Below are 17866 nucleotides of genomic sequence, written 5' to 3'. Positions count from 1 at the left end.
CAACAGTTTAACAGAATGCCACAGACTAATCAACCAAACTTTTTGGGTTGGGTTCTCTTTTATAGTCTGCAGGCATTAAATGAAAGAAGTCAGTGTTCCAGCAGAAGGAGACAACGTTTCAGAAAAGGCATTGTAGCAAACCAAAAAAGAAATTTTAAGCGCAGCAGTGTAACCAGCGCACATACCTGTTAGCTCGGGTGAGTTTAAAAGGCTGCTGTTGATAACAAGGGCATTTGCTAAATAGATGGTGTGTGTGCAACAATATACTGAAAGGTCAATTATATTGTGCAGCTTATCTCACCACCTGTAGTTATTTAGGTGAAAGCTCCAAAATGCTTGCCTAATATGTCTGTTTATCCAAAAGGAAGTAGAAAGGGAGAGCTAGAAAGATAGCATTGCATCACATTACATGGCAATGCAATGCACAGTTGCTGAAGTTGAACCAAAATGAGCTTGTAATCTGGCTTCTGCAACTTTGAACATGAAAAATCCAATGAGGAGAAGAAAAGCAGAGCCAAAGAGTCCATCCCAAAATCCGACAAACAAGCAAAATGAACAAAAAACATTGAATTCAATTCTTTCTGATTTTAGAAACTGCATTAAAGAAGGGGTGCACCGGTCCTGGAGATACTGCAATACCAGGTCAATGCGTGGAGTGGACAGAGCAAGCTCTTTTTCCATCTCCCTGTTCTAAAAATCCATTTAATATATGGTCCCCAGATAGGGGACGTATCAGATATTAAACTGATAAGAACAGATACTACACTTGATCTTAGCCAAAAGGCCGAGAAGCGATAACCAGAATTGGTTTCAAACTACGGAGCCACCCAAGGATCCTAAAAAGTCCATTTGTGGAGATGAGCTCCTGGACTCCCGTTAAGAAGACATGTTGTCAACCTCTAGATCCCTTACATGCCTGCACTTTTCGGCTTGCTGCTGCTGCAATCCACGCGTTTTAGATCTGCATAACTCCACCTCTTTAAACACAGCACCTTCACCCCCTGCTGTTCCCACCCGCCTCAACACCGTTGGAAGGGAGGAGAACCAATTAAGGCGGGGGGTGGGGTGGAACGAGCAGCTGTCTACCCTTAGCAGGAGGGCTCCTGATTACATACCTCTCCTGCTGCTGCTGCTGCTGCTGGCTGTCCAGCAGCAGACTGAAGGTGGCTGCTGCTGTGCACAGGTATATAAAGGCTCAGAGCCTATTATGACACGCGCAGCCAGCGTTCCATTGCCACATTCCATCTACTGCAGGCAGGATACCTGGCTGGCTGAATGTCGCTGAGAAGCTCACAGAGACCGCCATAAGCAACAGTTTAACAGAATGCCACAGACTAATCAACCAAACTTTTTGGGTTGGGTTCTCTTTTATAGTCTGCAGGCATTAAATGAAAGAAGTCAGTGTTCCAGCAGAAGGAGACAACGTTTCAGAAAAGGCATTGTAGCAAACCAAAAAAGAAATTTTAAGCGCAGCAGTGTAACCAGCGCACATACCTGTTAGCTCGGGTGAGTTTAAAAGGCTGCTGTTGATAACAAGGGCATTTGCTAAATAGATGGTGTGTGTGCAACAATATACTGAAAGGTCAATTATATTGTGCAGCTTATCTCACCACCTGTAGTTATTTAGGTGAAAGCTCCAAAATGCTTGCCTAATATGTCTGTTTATCCAAAAGGAAGTAGAAAGGGAGAGCTAGAAAGATAGCATTGCATCACATTACATGGCAATGCAATGCACAGTTGCTGAAGTTGAACCAAAATGAGCTTGTAATCTGGCTTCTGCAACTTTGAACATGAAAAATCCAATGAGGAGAAGAAAAGCAGAGCCAAAGAGTCCATCCCAAAATCCGACAAACAAGCAAAATGAACAAAAAACATTGAATTCAATTCTTTCTGATTTTAGAAACTGCATTAAAGAAGGGGTGCACCGGTCCTGGAGATACTGCAATACCAGGTCAATGCGTGGAGTGGACAGAGCAAGCTCTTTTTCCATCTCCCTGTTCTAAAAATCCATTTAATATATGGTCCCCAGATAGGGGACGTATCAGATATTAAACTGATAAGAACAGATACTACACTTGATCTTAGCCAAAAGGCCGAGAAGCGATAACCAGAATTGGTTTCAAACTACGGAGCCACCCAAGGATCCTAAAAAGTCCATTTGTGGAGATGAGCTCCTGGACTCCCGTTAAGAAGACATGTTGTCAACCTCTAGATCCCTTACATGCCTGCACTTTTCGGCTTGCTGCTGCTGCAATCCACGCGTTTTAGATCTGCATAACTCCACCTCTTTAAACACAGCACCTTCACCCCCTGCTGTTCCCACCCGCCTCAACACCGTTGGAAGGGAGGAGAACCAATTAAGGCGGGGGGTGGGGTGGAACGAGCAGCTGTCTACCCTTAGCAGGAGGGCTCCTGATTACATACCTCTCCTGCTGCTGCTGCTGCTGCTGGCTGTCCAGCAGCAGACTGAAGGTGGCTGCTGCTGTGCACAGGTATATAAAGGCTCAGAGCCTATTATGACACGCGCAGCCAGCGTTCCATTGCCACATTCCATCTACTGCAGGCAGGATACCTGGCTGGCTGAATGTCGCTGAGAAGCTCACAGAGACCGCCATAAGCAACAGTTTAACAGAATGCCACAGACTAATCAACCAAACTTTTTGGGTTGGGTTCTCTTTTATAGTCTGCAGGCATTAAATGAAAGAAGTCAGTGTTCCAGCAGAAGGAGACAACGTTTCAGAAAAGGCATTGTAGCAAACCAAAAAAGAAATTTTAAGCGCAGCAGTGTAACCAGCGCACATACCTGTTAGCTCGGGTGAGTTTAAAAGGCTGCTGTTGATAACAAGGGCATTTGCTAAATAGATGGTGTGTGTGCAACAATATACTGAAAGGTCAATTATATTGTGCAGCTTATCTCACCACCTGTAGTTATTTAGGTGAAAGCTCCAAAATGCTTGCCTAATATGTCTGTTTATCCAAAAGGAAGTAGAAAGGGAGAGCTAGAAAGATAGCATTGCATCACATTACATGGCAATGCAATGCACAGTTGCTGAAGTTGAACCAAAATGAGCTTGTAATCTGGCTTCTGCAACTTTGAACATGAAAAATCCAATGAGGAGAAGAAAAGCAGAGCCAAAGAGTCCATCCCAAAATCCGACAAACAAGCAAAATGAACAAAAAACATTGAATTCAATTCTTTCTGATTTTAGAAACTGCATTAAAGAAGGGGTGCACCGGTCCTGGAGATACTGCAATACCAGGTCAATGCGTGGAGTGGACAGAGCAAGCTCTTTTTCCATCTCCCTGTTCTAAAAATCCATTTAATATATGGTCCCCAGATAGGGGACGTATCAGATATTAAACTGATAAGAACAGATACTACACTTGATCTTAGCCAAAAGGCCGAGAAGCGATAACCAGAATTGGTTTCAAACTACGGAGCCACCCAAGGATCCTAAAAAGTCCATTTGTGGAGATGAGCTCCTGGACTCCCGTTAAGAAGACATGTTGTCAACCTCTAGATCCCTTACATGCCTGCACTTTTCGGCTTGCTGCTGCTGCAATCCACGCGTTTTAGATCTGCATAACTCCACCTCTTTAAACACAGCACCTTCACCCCCTGCTGTTCCCACCCGCCTCAACACCGTTGGAAGGGAGGAGAACCAAATAAGGCGGGGGGTGGGGTGGAACGAGCAGCTGTCTACCCTTAGCAGGAGGGCTCCTGATTACATACCTCTCCTGCTGCTGCTGCTGCTGCTGGCTGTCCAGCAGCAGACTGAAGGTGGCTGCTGCTGTGCACAGGTATATAAAGGCTCAGAGCCTATTATGACACGCGCAGCCAGCGTTCCATTGCCACATTCCATCTACTGCAGGCAGGATACCTGGCTGGCTGAATGTCGCTGAGAAGCTCACAGAGACCGCCATAAGCAACAGTTTAACAGAATGCCACAGACTAATCAACCAAACTTTTTGGGTTGGGTTCTCTTTTATAGTCTGCAGGCATTAAATGAAAGAAGTCAGTGTTCCAGCAGAAGGAGACAACGTTTCAGAAAAGGCATTGTAGCAAACCAAAAAAGAAATTTTAAGCGCAGCAGTGTAACCAGCGCACATACCTGTTAGCTCGGGTGAGTTTAAAAGGCTGCTGTTGATAACAAGGGCATTTGCTAAATAGATGGTGTGTGTGCAACAATATACTGAAAGGTCAATTATATTGTGCAGCTTATCTCACCACCTGTAGTTATTTAGGTGAAAGCTCCAAAATGCTTGCCTAATATGTCTGTTTATCCAAAAGGAAGTAGAAAGGGAGAGCTAGAAAGATAGCATTGCATCACATTACATGGCAATGCAATGCACAGTTGCTGAAGTTGAACCAAAATGAGCTTGTAATCTGGCTTCTGCAACTTTGAACATGAAAAATCCAATGAGGAGAAGAAAAGCAGAGCCAAAGAGTCCATCCCAAAATCCGACAAACAAGCAAAATGAACAAAAAACATTGAATTCAATTCTTTCTGATTTTAGAAACTGCATTAAAGAAGGGGTGCACCGGTCCTGGAGATACTGCAATACCAGGTCAATGCGTGGAGTGGACAGAGCAAGCTCTTTTTCCATCTCCCTGTTCTAAAAATCCATTTAATATATGGTCCCCAGATAGGGGACGTATCAGATATTAAACTGATAAGAACAGATACTACACTTGATCTTAGCCAAAAGGCCGAGAAGCGATAACCAGAATTGGTTTCAAACTACGGAGCCACCCAAGGATCCTAAAAAGTCCATTTGTGGAGATGAGCTCCTGGACTCCCGTTAAGAAGACATGTTGTCAACCTCTAGATCCCTTACATGCCTGCACTTTTCGGCTTGCTGCTGCTGCAATCCACGCGTTTTAGATCTGCATAACTCCACCTCTTTAAACACAGCACCTTCACCCCCTGCTGTTCCCACCCGCCTCAACACCGTTGGAAGGGAGGAGAACCAATTAAGGCGGGGGGTGGGGTGGAACGAGCAGCTGTCTACCCTTAGCAGGAGGGCTCCTGATTACATACCTCTCCTGCTGCTGCTGCTGCTGCTGGCTGTCCAGCAGCAGACTGAAGGTGGCTGCTGCTGTGCACAGGTATATAAAGGCTCAGAGCCTATTATGACACGCGCAGCCAGCGTTCCATTGCCACATTCCATCTACTGCAGGCAGGATACCTGGCTGGCTGAATGTCGCTGAGAAGCTCACAGAGACCGCCATAAGCAACAGTTTAACAGAATGCCACAGACTAATCAACCAAACTTTTTGGGTTGGGTTCTCTTTTATAGTCTGCAGGCATTAAATGAAAGAAGTCAGTGTTCCAGCAGAAGGAGACAACGTTTCAGAAAAGGCATTGTAGCAAACCAAAAAAGAAATTTTAAGCGCAGCAGTGTAACCAGCGCACATACCTGTTAGCTCGGGTGAGTTTAAAAGGCTGCTGTTGATAACAAGGGCATTTGCTAAATAGATGGTGTGTGTGCAACAATATACTGAAAGGTCAATTATATTGTGCAGCTTATCTCACCACCTGTAGTTATTTAGGTGAAAGCTCCAAAATGCTTGCCTAATATGTCTGTTTATCCAAAAGGAAGTAGAAAGGGAGAGCTAGAAAGATAGCATTGCATCACATTACATGGCAATGCAATGCACAGTTGCTGAAGTTGAACCAAAATGAGCTTGTAATCTGGCTTCTGCAACTTTGAACATGAAAAATCCAATGAGGAGAAGAAAAGCAGAGCCAAAGAGTCCATCCCAAAATCCGACAAACAAGCAAAATGAACAAAAAACATTGAATTCAATTCTTTCTGATTTTAGAAACTGCATTAAAGAAGGGGTGCACCGGTCCTGGAGATACTGCAATACCAGGTCAATGCGTGGAGTGGACAGAGCAAGCTCTTTTTCCATCTCCCTGTTCTAAAAATCCATTTAATATATGGTCCCCAGATAGGGGACGTATCAGATATTAAACTGATAAGAACAGATACTACACTTGATCTTAGCCAAAAGGCCGAGAAGCGATAACCAGAATTGGTTTCAAACTACGGAGCCACCCAAGGATCCTAAAAAGTCCATTTGTGGAGATGAGCTCCTGGACTCCCGTTAAGAAGACATGTTGTCAACCTCTAGATCCCTTACATGCCTGCACTTTTCGGCTTGCTGCTGCTGCAATCCACGCGTTTTAGATCTGCATAACTCCACCTCTTTAAACACAGCACCTTCACCCCCTGCTGTTCCCACCCGCCTCAACACCGTTGGAAGGGAGGAGAACCAATTAAGGCGGGGGGTGGGGTGGAACGAGCAGCTGTCTACCCTTAGCAGGAGGGCTCCTGATTACATACCTCTCCTGCTGCTGCTGCTGCTGCTGGCTGTCCAGCAGCAGACTGAAGGTGGCTGCTGCTGTGCACAGGTATATAAAGGCTCAGAGCCTATTATGACACGCGCAGCCAGCGTTCCATTGCCACATTCCATCTACTGCAGGCAGGATACCTGGCTGGCTGAATGTCGCTGAGAAGCTCACAGAGACCGCCATAAGCAACAGTTTAACAGAATGCCACAGACTAATCAACCAAACTTTTTGGGTTGGGTTCTCTTTTATAGTCTGCAGGCATTAAATGAAAGAAGTCAGTGTTCCAGCAGAAGGAGACAACGTTTCAGAAAAGGCATTGTAGCAAACCAAAAAAGAAATTTTAAGCGCAGCAGTGTAACCAGCGCACATACCTGTTAGCTCGGGTGAGTTTAAAAGGCTGCTGTTGATAACAAGGGCATTTGCTAAATAGATGGTGTGTGTGCAACAATATACTGAAAGGTCAATTATATTGTGCAGCTTATCTCACCACCTGTAGTTATTTAGGTGAAAGCTCCAAAATGCTTGCCTAATATGTCTGTTTATCCAAAAGGAAGTAGAAAGGGAGAGCTAGAAAGATAGCATTGCATCACATTACATGGCAATGCAATGCACAGTTGCTGAAGTTGAACCAAAATGAGCTTGTAATCTGGCTTCTGCAACTTTGAACATGAAAAATCCAATGAGGAGAAGAAAAGCAGAGCCAAAGAGTCCATCCCAAAATCCGACAAACAAGCAAAATGAACAAAAAACATTGAATTCAATTCTTTCTGATTTTAGAAACTGCATTAAAGAAGGGGTGCACCGGTCCTGGAGATACTGCAATACCAGGTCAATGCGTGGAGTGGACAGAGCAAGCTCTTTTTCCATCTCCCTGTTCTAAAAATCCATTTAATATATGGTCCCCAGATAGGGGACGTATCAGATATTAAACTGATAAGAACAGATACTACACTTGATCTTAGCCAAAAGGCCGAGAAGCGATAACCAGAATTGGTTTCAAACTACGGAGCCACCCAAGGATCCTAAAAAGTCCATTTGTGGAGATGAGCTCCTGGACTCCCGTTAAGAAGACATGTTGTCAACCTCTAGATCCCTTACATGCCTGCACTTTTCGGCTTGCTGCTGCTGCAATCCACGCGTTTTAGATCTGCATAACTCCACCTCTTTAAACACAGCACCTTCACCCCCTGCTGTTCCCACCCGCCTCAACACCGTTGGAAGGGAGGAGAACCAATTAAGGCGGGGGGTGGGGTGGAACGAGCAGCTGTCTACCCTTAGCAGGAGGGCTCCTGATTACATACCTCTCCTGCTGCTGCTGCTGCTGCTGGCTGTCCAGCAGCAGACTGAAGGTGGCTGCTGCTGTGCACAGGTATATAAAGGCTCAGAGCCTATTATGACACGCGCAGCCAGCGTTCCATTGCCACATTCCATCTACTGCAGGCAGGATACCTGGCTGGCTGAATGTCGCTGAGAAGCTCACAGAGACCGCCATAAGCAACAGTTTAACAGAATGCCACAGACTAATCAACCAAACTTTTTGGGTTGGGTTCTCTTTTATAGTCTGCAGGCATTAAATGAAAGAAGTCAGTGTTCCAGCAGAAGGAGACAACGTTTCAGAAAAGGCATTGTAGCAAACCAAAAAAGAAATTTTAAGCGCAGCAGTGTAACCAGCGCACATACCTGTTAGCTCGGGTGAGTTTAAAAGGCTGCTGTTGATAACAAGGGCATTTGCTAAATAGATGGTGTGTGTGCAACAATATACTGAAAGGTCAATTATATTGTGCAGCTTATCTCACCACCTGTAGTTATTTAGGTGAAAGCTCCAAAATGCTTGCCTAATATGTCTGTTTATCCAAAAGGAAGTAGAAAGGGAGAGCTAGAAAGATAGCATTGCATCACATTACATGGCAATGCAATGCACAGTTGCTGAAGTTGAACCAAAATGAGCTTGTAATCTGGCTTCTGCAACTTTGAACATGAAAAATCCAATGAGGAGAAGAAAAGCAGAGCCAAAGAGTCCATCCCAAAATCCGACAAACAAGCAAAATGAACAAAAAACATTGAATTCAATTCTTTCTGATTTTAGAAACTGCATTAAAGAAGGGGTGCACCGGTCCTGGAGATACTGCAATACCAGGTCAATGCGTGGAGTGGACAGAGCAAGCTCTTTTTCCATCTCCCTGTTCTAAAAATCCATTTAATATATGGTCCCCAGATAGGGGACGTATCAGATATTAAACTGATAAGAACAGATACTACACTTGATCTTAGCCAAAAGGCCGAGAAGCGATAACCAGAATTGGTTTCAAACTACGGAGCCACCCAAGGATCCTAAAAAGTCCATTTGTGGAGATGAGCTCCTGGACTCCCGTTAAGAAGACATGTTGTCAACCTCTAGATCCCTTACATGCCTGCACTTTTCGGCTTGCTGCTGCTGCAATCCACGCGTTTTAGATCTGCATAACTCCACCTCTTTAAACACAGCACCTTCACCCCCTGCTGTTCCCACCCGCCTCAACACCGTTGGAAGGGAGGAGAACCAATTAAGGCGGGGGGTGGGGTGGAACGAGCAGCTGTCTACCCTTAGCAGGAGGGCTCCTGATTACATACCTCTCCTGCTGCTGCTGCTGCTGCTGGCTGTCCAGCAGCAGACTGAAGGTGGCTGCTGCTGTGCACAGGTATATAAAGGCTCAGAGCCTATTATGACACGCGCAGCCAGCGTTCCATTGCCACATTCCATCTACTGCAGGCAGGATACCTGGCTGGCTGAATGTCGCTGAGAAGCTCACAGAGACCGCCATAAGCAACAGTTTAACAGAATGCCACAGACTAATCAACCAAACTTTTTGGGTTGGGTTCTCTTTTATAGTCTGCAGGCATTAAATGAAAGAAGTCAGTGTTCCAGCAGAAGGAGACAACGTTTCAGAAAAGGCATTGTAGCAAACCAAAAAAGAAATTTTAAGCGCAGCAGTGTAACCAGCGCACATACCTGTTAGCTCGGGTGAGTTTAAAAGGCTGCTGTTGATAACAAGGGCATTTGCTAAATAGATGGTGTGTGTGCAACAATATACTGAAAGGTCAATTATATTGTGCAGCTTATCTCACCACCTGTAGTTATTTAGGTGAAAGCTCCAAAATGCTTGCCTAATATGTCTGTTTATCCAAAAGGAAGTAGAAAGGGAGAGCTAGAAAGATAGCATTGCATCACATTACATGGCAATGCAATGCACAGTTGCTGAAGTTGAACCAAAATGAGCTTGTAATCTGGCTTCTGCAACTTTGAACATGAAAAATCCAATGAGGAGAAGAAAAGCAGAGCCAAAGAGTCCATCCCAAAATCCGACAAACAAGCAAAATGAACAAAAAACATTGAATTCAATTCTTTCTGATTTTAGAAACTGCATTAAAGAAGGGGTGCACCGGTCCTGGAGATACTGCAATACCAGGTCAATGCGTGGAGTGGACAGAGCAAGCTCTTTTTCCATCTCCCTGTTCTAAAAATCCATTTAATATATGGTCCCCAGATAGGGGACGTATCAGATATTAAACTGATAAGAACAGATACTACACTTGATCTTAGCCAAAAGGCCGAGAAGCGATAACCAGAATTGGTTTCAAACTACGGAGCCACCCAAGGATCCTAAAAAGTCCATTTGTGGAGATGAGCTCCTGGACTCCCGTTAAGAAGACATGTTGTCAACCTCTAGATCCCTTACATGCCTGCACTTTTCGGCTTGCTGCTGCTGCAATCCACGCGTTTTAGATCTGCATAACTCCACCTCTTTAAACACAGCACCTTCACCCCCTGCTGTTCCCACCCGCCTCAACACCGTTGGAAGGGAGGAGAACCAATTAAGGCGGGGGGTGGGGTGGAACGAGCAGCTGTCTACCCTTAGCAGGAGGGCTCCTGATTACATACCTCTCCTGCTGCTGCTGCTGCTGCTGGCTGTCCAGCAGCAGACTGAAGGTGGCTGCTGCTGTGCACAGGTATATAAAGGCTCAGAGCCTATTATGACACGCGCAGCCAGCGTTCCATTGCCACATTCCATCTACTGCAGGCAGGATACCTGGCTGGCTGAATGTCGCTGAGAAGCTCACAGAGACCGCCATAAGCAACAGTTTAACAGAATGCCACAGACTAATCAACCAAACTTTTTGGGTTGGGTTCTCTTTTATAGTCTGCAGGCATTAAATGAAAGAAGTCAGTGTTCCAGCAGAAGGAGACAACGTTTCAGAAAAGGCATTGTAGCAAACCAAAAAAGAAATTTTAAGCGCAGCAGTGTAACCAGCGCACATACCTGTTAGCTCGGGTGAGTTTAAAAGGCTGCTGTTGATAACAAGGGCATTTGCTAAATAGATGGTGTGTGTGCAACAATATACTGAAAGGTCAATTATATTGTGCAGCTTATCTCACCACCTGTAGTTATTTAGGTGAAAGCTCCAAAATGCTTGCCTAATATGTCTGTTTATCCAAAAGGAAGTAGAAAGGGAGAGCTAGAAAGATAGCATTGCATCACATTACATGGCAATGCAATGCACAGTTGCTGAAGTTGAACCAAAATGAGCTTGTAATCTGGCTTCTGCAACTTTGAACATGAAAAATCCAATGAGGAGAAGAAAAGCAGAGCCAAAGAGTCCATCCCAAAATCCGACAAACAAGCAAAATGAACAAAAAACATTGAATTCAATTCTTTCTGATTTTAGAAACTGCATTAAAGAAGGGGTGCACCGGTCCTGGAGATACTGCAATACCAGGTCAATGCGTGGAGTGGACAGAGCAAGCTCTTTTTCCATCTCCCTGTTCTAAAAATCCATTTAATATATGGTCCCCAGATAGGGGACGTATCAGATATTAAACTGATAAGAACAGATACTACACTTGATCTTAGCCAAAAGGCCGAGAAGCGATAACCAGAATTGGTTTCAAACTACGGAGCCACCCAAGGATCCTAAAAAGTCCATTTGTGGAGATGAGCTCCTGGACTCCCGTTAAGAAGACATGTTGTCAACCTCTAGATCCCTTACATGCCTGCACTTTTCGGCTTGCTGCTGCTGCAATCCACGCGTTTTAGATCTGCATAACTCCACCTCTTTAAACACAGCACCTTCACCCCCTGCTGTTCCCACCCGCCTCAACACCGTTGGAAGGGAGGAGAACCAATTAAGGCGGGGGGTGGGGTGGAACGAGCAGCTGTCTACCCTTAGCAGGAGGGCTCCTGATTACATACCTCTCCTGCTGCTGCTGCTGCTGCTGGCTGTCCAGCAGCAGACTGAAGGTGGCTGCTGCTGTGCACAGGTATATAAAGGCTCAGAGCCTATTATGACACGCGCAGCCAGCGTTCCATTGCCACATTCCATCTACTGCAGGCAGGATACCTGGCTGGCTGAATGTCGCTGAGAAGCTCACAGAGACCGCCATAAGCAACAGTTTAACAGAATGCCACAGACTAATCAACCAAACTTTTTGGGTTGGGTTCTCTTTTATAGTCTGCAGGCATTAAATGAAAGAAGTCAGTGTTCCAGCAGAAGGAGACAACGTTTCAGAAAAGGCATTGTAGCAAACCAAAAAAGAAATTTTAAGCGCAGCAGTGTAAACCAGCGCACATACCTGTTAGCTCGGGTGAGTTTAAAAGGCTGCTGTTGATAACAAGGGCATTTGCTAAATAGATGGTGTGTGTGCAACAATATACTGAAAGGTCAATTATATTGTGCAGCTTATCTCACCACCTGTAGTTATTTAGGTGAAAGCTCCAAAATGCTTGCCTAATATGTCTGTTTATCCAAAAGGAAGTAGAAAGGGAGAGCTAGAAAGATAGCATTGCATCACATTACATGGCAATGCAATGCACAGTTGCTGAAGTTGAACCAAAATGAGCTTGTAATCTGGCTTCTGCAACTTTGAACATGAAAAATCCAATGAGGAGAAGAAAGCAGAGCCAAAGAGTCCATCCCAAAATCCGACAAACAAGCAAAATGAACAAAAAACATTGAATTCAATTCTTTCTGATTTTAGAAACTGCATTAAAGAAGGGGTGCACCGGTCCTGGAGATACTGCAATACCAGGTCAATGCGTGGAGTGGACAGAGCAAGCTCTTTTTCCATCTCCCTGTTCTAAAAATCCATTTAATATATGGTCCCCAGATAGGGGACGTATCAGATATTAAACTGATAAGAACAGATACTACACTTGATCTTAGCCAAAAGGCCGAGAAGCGATAACCAGAATTGGTTTCAAACTACGGAGCCACCCAAGGATCCTAAAAAGTCCATTTGTGGAGATGAGCTCCTGGACTCCCGTTAAGAAGACATGTTGTCAACCTCTAGATCCCTTACATGCCTGCACTTTTCGGCTTGCTGCTGCTGCAATCCACGCGTTTTAGATCTGCATAACTCCACCTCTTTAAACACAGCACCTTCACCCCCTGCTGTTCCCACCCGCCTCAACACCGTTGGAAGGGAGGAGAACCAATTAAGGCGGGGGGTGGGGTGGAACGAGCAGCTGTCTACCCTTAGCAGGAGGGCTCCTGATTACATACCTCTCCTGCTGCTGCTGCTGCTGCTGGCTGTCCAGCAGCAGACTGAAGGTGGCTGCTGCTGTGCACAGGTATATAAAGGCTCAGAGCCTATTATGACACGCGCAGCCAGCGTTCCATTGCCACATTCCATCTACTGCAGGCAGGATACCTGGCTGGCTGAATGTCGCTGAGAAGCTCACAGAGACCGCCATAAGCAACAGTTTAACAGAATGCCACAGACTAATCAACCAAACTTTTTGGGTTGGGTTCTCTTTTATAGTCTGCAGGCATTAAATGAAAGAAGTCAGTGTTCCAGCAGAAGGAGACAACGTTTCAGAAAAGGCATTGTAGCAAACCAAAAAAGAAATTTTAAGCGCAGCAGTGTAACCAGCGCACATACCTGTTAGCTCGGGTGAGTTTAAAAGGCTGCTGTTGATAACAAGGGCATTTGCTAAATAGATGGTGTGTGTGCAACAATATACTGAAAGGTCAATTATATTGTGCAGCTTATCTCACCACCTGTAGTTATTTAGGTGAAAGCTCCAAAATGCTTGCCTAATATGTCTGTTTATCCAAAAGGAAGTAGAAAGGGAGAGCTAGAAAGATAGCATTGCATCACATTACATGGCAATGCAATGCACAGTTGCTGAAGTTGAACCAAAATGAGCTTGTAATCTGGCTTCTGCAACTTTGAACATGAAAAATCCAATGAGGAGAAGAAAAGCAGAGCCAAAGAGTCCATCCCAAAATCCGACAAACAAGCAAAATGAACAAAAAACATTGAATTCAATTCTTTCTGATTTTAGAAACTGCATTAAAGAAGGGGTGCACCGGTCCTGGAGATACTGCAATACCAGGTCAATGCGTGGAGTGGACAGAGCAAGCTCTTTTTCCATCTCCCTGTTCTAAAAATCCATTTAATATATGGTCCCCAGATAGGGGACGTATCAGATATTAAACTGATAAGAACAGATACTACACTTGATCTTAGCCAAAAGGCCGAGAAGCGATAACCAGAATTGGTTTCAAACTACGGAGCCACCCAAGGATCCTAAAAAGTCCATTTGTGGAGATGAGCTCCTGGACTCCCGTTAAGAAGACATGTTGTCAACCTCTAGATCCCTTACATGCCTGCACTTTTCGGCTTGCTGCTGCTGCAATCCACGCGTTTTAGATCTGCATAACTCCACCTCTTTAAACACAGCACCTTCACCCCCTGCTGTTCCCACCCGCCTCAACACCGTTGGAAGGGAGGAGAACCAATTAAGGCGGGGGGTGGGGTGGAACGAGCAGCTGTCTACCCTTAGCAGGAGGGCTCCTGATTACATACCTCTCCTGCTGCTGCTGCTGCTGCTGGCTGTCCAGCAGCAGACTGAAGGTGGCTGCTGCTGTGCACAGGTATATAAAGGCTCAGAGCCTATTATGACACGCGCAGCCAGCGTTCCATTGCCACATTCCATCTACTGCAGGCAGGATACCTGGCTGGCTGAATGTCGCTGAGAAGCTCACAGAGACCGCCATAAGCAACAGTTTAACAGAATGCCACAGACTAATCAACCAAACTTTTTGGGTTGGGTTCTCTTTTATAGTCTGCAGGCATTAAATGAAAGAAGTCAGTGTTCCAGCAGAAGGAGACAACGTTTCAGAAAAGGCATTGTAGCAAACCAAAAAAGAAATTTTAAGCGCAGCAGTGTAACCAGCGCACATACCTGTTAGCTCGGGTGAGTTTAAAAGGCTGCTGTTGATAACAAGGGCATTTGCTAAATAGATGGTGTGTGTGCAACAATATACTGAAAGGTCAATTATATTGTGCAGCTTATCTCACCACCTGTAGTTATTTAGGTGAAAGCTCCAAAATGCTTGCCTAATATGTCTGTTTATCCAAAAGGAAGTAGAAAGGGAGAGCTAGAAAGATAGCATTGCATCACATTACATGGCAATGCAATGCACAGTTGCTGAAGTTGAACCAAAATGAGCTTGTAATCTGGCTTCTGCAACTTTGAACATGAAAAATCCAATGAGGAGAAGAAAAGCAGAGCCAAAGAGTCCATCCCAAAATCCGACAAACAAGCAAAATGAACAAAAAACATTGAATTCAATTCTTTCTGATTTTAGAAACTGCATTAAAGAAGGGGTGCACCGGTCCTGGAGATACTGCAATACCAGGTCAATGCGTGGAGTGGACAGAGCAAGCTCTTTTTCCATCTCCCTGTTCTAAAAATCCATTTAATATATGGTCCCCAGATAGGGGACGTATCAGATATTAAACTGATAAGAACAGATACTACACTTGATCTTAGCCAAAAGGCCGAGAAGCGATAACCAGAATTGGTTTCAAACTACGGAGCCACCCAAGGATCCTAAAAAGTCCATTTGTGGAGATGAGCTCCTGGACTCCCGTTAAGAAGACATGTTGTCAACCTCTAGATCCCTTACATGCCTGCACTTTTCGGCTTGCTGCTGCTGCAATCCACGCGTTTTAGATCTGCATAACTCCACCTCTTTAAACACAGCACCTTCACCCCCTGCTGTTCCCACCCGCCTCAACACCGTTGGAAGGGAGGAGAACCAATTAAGGCGGGGGGTGGGGTGGAACGAGCAGCTGTCTACCCTTAGCAGGAGGGCTCCTGATTACATACCTCTCCTGCTGCTGCTGCTGCTGCTGGCTGTCCAGCAGCAGACTGAAGGTGGCTGCTGCTGTGCACAGGTATATAAAGGCTCAGAGCCTATTATGACACGCGCAGCCAGCGTTCCATTGCCACATTCCATCTACTGCAGGCAGGATACCTGGCTGGCTGAATGTCGCTGAGAAGCTCACAGAGACCGCCATAAGCAACAGTTTAACAGAATGCCACAGACTAATCAACCAAACTTTTTGGGTTGGGTTCTCTTTTATAGTCTGCAGGCATTAAATGAAAGAAGTCAGTGTTCCAGCAGAAGGAGACAACGTTTCAGAAAAGGCATTGTAGCAAACCAAAAAAGAAATTTTAAGCGCAGCAGTGTAACCAGCGCACATACCTGTTAGCTCGGGTGAGTTTAAAAGGCTGCTGTTGATAACAAGGGCATTTGCTAAATAGATGGTGTGTGTGCAACAATATACTGAAAGGTCAATTATATTGTGCAGCTTATCTCACCACCTGTAGTTATTTAGGTGAAAGCTCCAAAATGCTTGCCTAATATGTCTGTTTATCCAAAAGGAAGTAGAAAGGGAGAGCTAGAAAGATAGCATTGCATCACATTACATGGCAATGCAATGCACAGTTGCTGAAGTTGAACCAAAATGAGCTTGTAATCTGGCTTCTGCAACTTTGAACATGAAAAATCCAATGAGGAGAAGAAAAGCAGAGCCAAAGAGTCCATCCCAAAATCCGACAAACAAGCAAAATGAACAAAAAACATTGAATTCAATTCTTTCTGATTTTAGAAACTGCATTAAAGAAGGGGTGCACCGGTCCTGGAGATACTGCAATACCAGGTCAATGCGTGGAGTGGACAGAGCAAGCTCTTTTTCCATCTCCCTGTTCTAAAAATCCATTTAATATATGGTCCCCAGATAGGGGACGTATCAGATATTAAACTGATAAGAACAGATACTACACTTGATCTTAGCCAAAAGGCCGAGAAGCGATAACCAGAATTGGTTTCAAACTACGGAGCCACCCAAGGATCCTAAAAAGTCCATTTGTGGAGATGAGCTCCTGGACTCCCGTTAAGAAGACATGTTGTCAACCTCTAGATCCCTTACATGCCTGCACTTTTCGGCTTGCTGCTGCTGCAATCCACGCGTTTTAGATCTGCATAACTCCACCTCTTTAAACACAGCACCTTCACCCCCTGCTGTTCCCACCCGCCTCAACACCGTTGGAAGGGAGGAGAACCAATTAAGGCGGGGGGTGGGGTGGAACGAGCAGCTGTCTACCCTTAGCAGGAGGGCTCCTGATTACATACCTCTCCTGCTGCTGCTGCTGCTGCTGGCTGTCCAGCAGCAGACTGAAGGTGGCTGCTGCTGTGCACAGGTATATAAAGGCTCAGAGCCTATTATGACACGCGCAGCCAGCGTTCCATTGCCACATTCCATCTACTGCAGGCAGGATACCTGGCTGGCTGAATGTCGCTGAGAAGCTCACAGAGACCGCCATAAGCAACAGTTTAACAGAATGCCACAGACTAATCAACCAAACTTTTTGGGTTGGGTTCTCTTTTATAGTCTGCAGGCATTAAATGAAAGAAGTCAGTGTTCCAGCAGAAGGAGACAACGTTTCAGAAAAGGCATTGTAGCAAACCAAAAAAGAAATTTTAAGCGCAGCAGTGTAACCAGCGCACATACCTGTTAGCTCGGGTGAGTTTAAAAGGCTGCTGTTGATAACAAGGGCATTTGCTAAATAGATGGTGTGTGTGCAACAATATACTGAAAGGTCAATTATATTGTGCAGCTTATCTCACCACCTGTAGTTATTTAGGTGAAAGCTCCAAAATGCTTGCCTAATATGTCTGTTTATCCAAAAGGAAGTAGAAAGGGAGAGCTAGAAAGATAGCATTGCATCACATTACATGGCAATGCAATGCACAGTTGCTGAAGTTGAACCAAAATGAGCTTGTAATCTGGCTTCTGCAACTTTGAACATGAAAAATCCAATGAGGAGAAGAAAAGCAGAGCCAAAGAGTCCATCCCAAAATCCGACAAACAAGCAAAATGAACAAAAAACATTGAATTCAATTCTTTCTGATTTTAGAAACTGCATTAAAGAAGGGGTGCACCGGTCCTGGAGATACTGCAATACCAGGTCAGTGCGTGGAGTGGACAGAGCAAGCTCTTTTTCCATCTCCCTGTTCTAAAAATCCATTTAATATATGGTCCCCAGATAGGGGACGTATCAGATATTAAACTGATAAGAACAGATACTACACTTGATCTTAGCCAAAAGGCCGAGAAGCGATAACCAGAATTGGTTTCAAACTACGGAGCCACCCAAGGATCCTAAAAAGTCCAT

The 17866-nt window shown here is 44.9% G+C and overlaps 14 non-coding genes across 14 annotated transcripts; all 14 read right to left on the bottom strand.

The window, feature by feature from the left end:
• Positions 1-605: 605 nt before the first annotated feature.
• LOC141248980 (U2 spliceosomal RNA) lies at positions 606-796 on the bottom strand. The gene has a single exon (XR_012311954.1). It is a non-coding gene; the product is annotated as a U2 spliceosomal RNA (small nuclear RNA).
• A 1118-nt stretch (positions 797-1914) lies between these two features.
• On the bottom strand, positions 1915-2105 carry LOC141248979 (U2 spliceosomal RNA). Its single transcript, XR_012311953.1, has one exon. It is a non-coding gene; the product is annotated as a U2 spliceosomal RNA (small nuclear RNA).
• Positions 2106-3223: 1118 nt separating this feature from the next.
• On the bottom strand, positions 3224-3414 carry LOC141248977 (U2 spliceosomal RNA). The gene has a single exon (XR_012311952.1). It is a non-coding gene; the product is annotated as a U2 spliceosomal RNA (small nuclear RNA).
• Positions 3415-4532: 1118 nt separating this feature from the next.
• On the bottom strand, positions 4533-4723 carry LOC141248976 (U2 spliceosomal RNA). The gene has a single exon (XR_012311951.1). It is a non-coding gene; the product is annotated as a U2 spliceosomal RNA (small nuclear RNA).
• Positions 4724-5841: 1118 nt separating this feature from the next.
• Positions 5842-6032, bottom strand: LOC141248975 (U2 spliceosomal RNA). Its single transcript, XR_012311950.1, has one exon. It is a non-coding gene; the product is annotated as a U2 spliceosomal RNA (small nuclear RNA).
• Positions 6033-7150: 1118 nt separating this feature from the next.
• LOC141248974 (U2 spliceosomal RNA) lies at positions 7151-7341 on the bottom strand. The gene has a single exon (XR_012311949.1). It is a non-coding gene; the product is annotated as a U2 spliceosomal RNA (small nuclear RNA).
• A 1118-nt stretch (positions 7342-8459) lies between these two features.
• Positions 8460-8650, bottom strand: LOC141248973 (U2 spliceosomal RNA). The gene has a single exon (XR_012311948.1). It is a non-coding gene; the product is annotated as a U2 spliceosomal RNA (small nuclear RNA).
• Positions 8651-9768: 1118 nt separating this feature from the next.
• Positions 9769-9959, bottom strand: LOC141248972 (U2 spliceosomal RNA). The gene has a single exon (XR_012311947.1). It is a non-coding gene; the product is annotated as a U2 spliceosomal RNA (small nuclear RNA).
• Positions 9960-11077: 1118 nt separating this feature from the next.
• LOC141249017 (U2 spliceosomal RNA) lies at positions 11078-11268 on the bottom strand. The gene has a single exon (XR_012311990.1). It is a non-coding gene; the product is annotated as a U2 spliceosomal RNA (small nuclear RNA).
• A 1118-nt stretch (positions 11269-12386) lies between these two features.
• On the bottom strand, positions 12387-12577 carry LOC141249006 (U2 spliceosomal RNA). Its single transcript, XR_012311979.1, has one exon. It is a non-coding gene; the product is annotated as a U2 spliceosomal RNA (small nuclear RNA).
• Positions 12578-13695: 1118 nt separating this feature from the next.
• Positions 13696-13886, bottom strand: LOC141248995 (U2 spliceosomal RNA). Its single transcript, XR_012311968.1, has one exon. It is a non-coding gene; the product is annotated as a U2 spliceosomal RNA (small nuclear RNA).
• A 1118-nt stretch (positions 13887-15004) lies between these two features.
• LOC141248983 (U2 spliceosomal RNA) lies at positions 15005-15195 on the bottom strand. Its single transcript, XR_012311957.1, has one exon. It is a non-coding gene; the product is annotated as a U2 spliceosomal RNA (small nuclear RNA).
• Positions 15196-16313: 1118 nt separating this feature from the next.
• Positions 16314-16504, bottom strand: LOC141248971 (U2 spliceosomal RNA). The gene has a single exon (XR_012311946.1). It is a non-coding gene; the product is annotated as a U2 spliceosomal RNA (small nuclear RNA).
• A 1118-nt stretch (positions 16505-17622) lies between these two features.
• Positions 17623-17813, bottom strand: LOC141249021 (U2 spliceosomal RNA). The gene has a single exon (XR_012311994.1). It is a non-coding gene; the product is annotated as a U2 spliceosomal RNA (small nuclear RNA).
• Between the last annotated feature and the right edge of the window lie 53 nt (positions 17814-17866).

The sequence above is a fragment of the Phyllobates terribilis genome, unplaced genomic scaffold (assembly GCF_046119375.1).
Source record: "Phyllobates terribilis strain yellow unplaced genomic scaffold, ASM4611937v1 Scaffold_4213__1_contigs__length_63642, whole genome shotgun sequence".
NCBI classification, from domain to species: domain Eukaryota; kingdom Metazoa; phylum Chordata; class Amphibia; order Anura; family Dendrobatidae; genus Phyllobates; species Phyllobates terribilis.
Note: the sequence above shows the minus strand (reverse complement) of the source record. Positions and strands in the feature narration are given on the sequence as shown.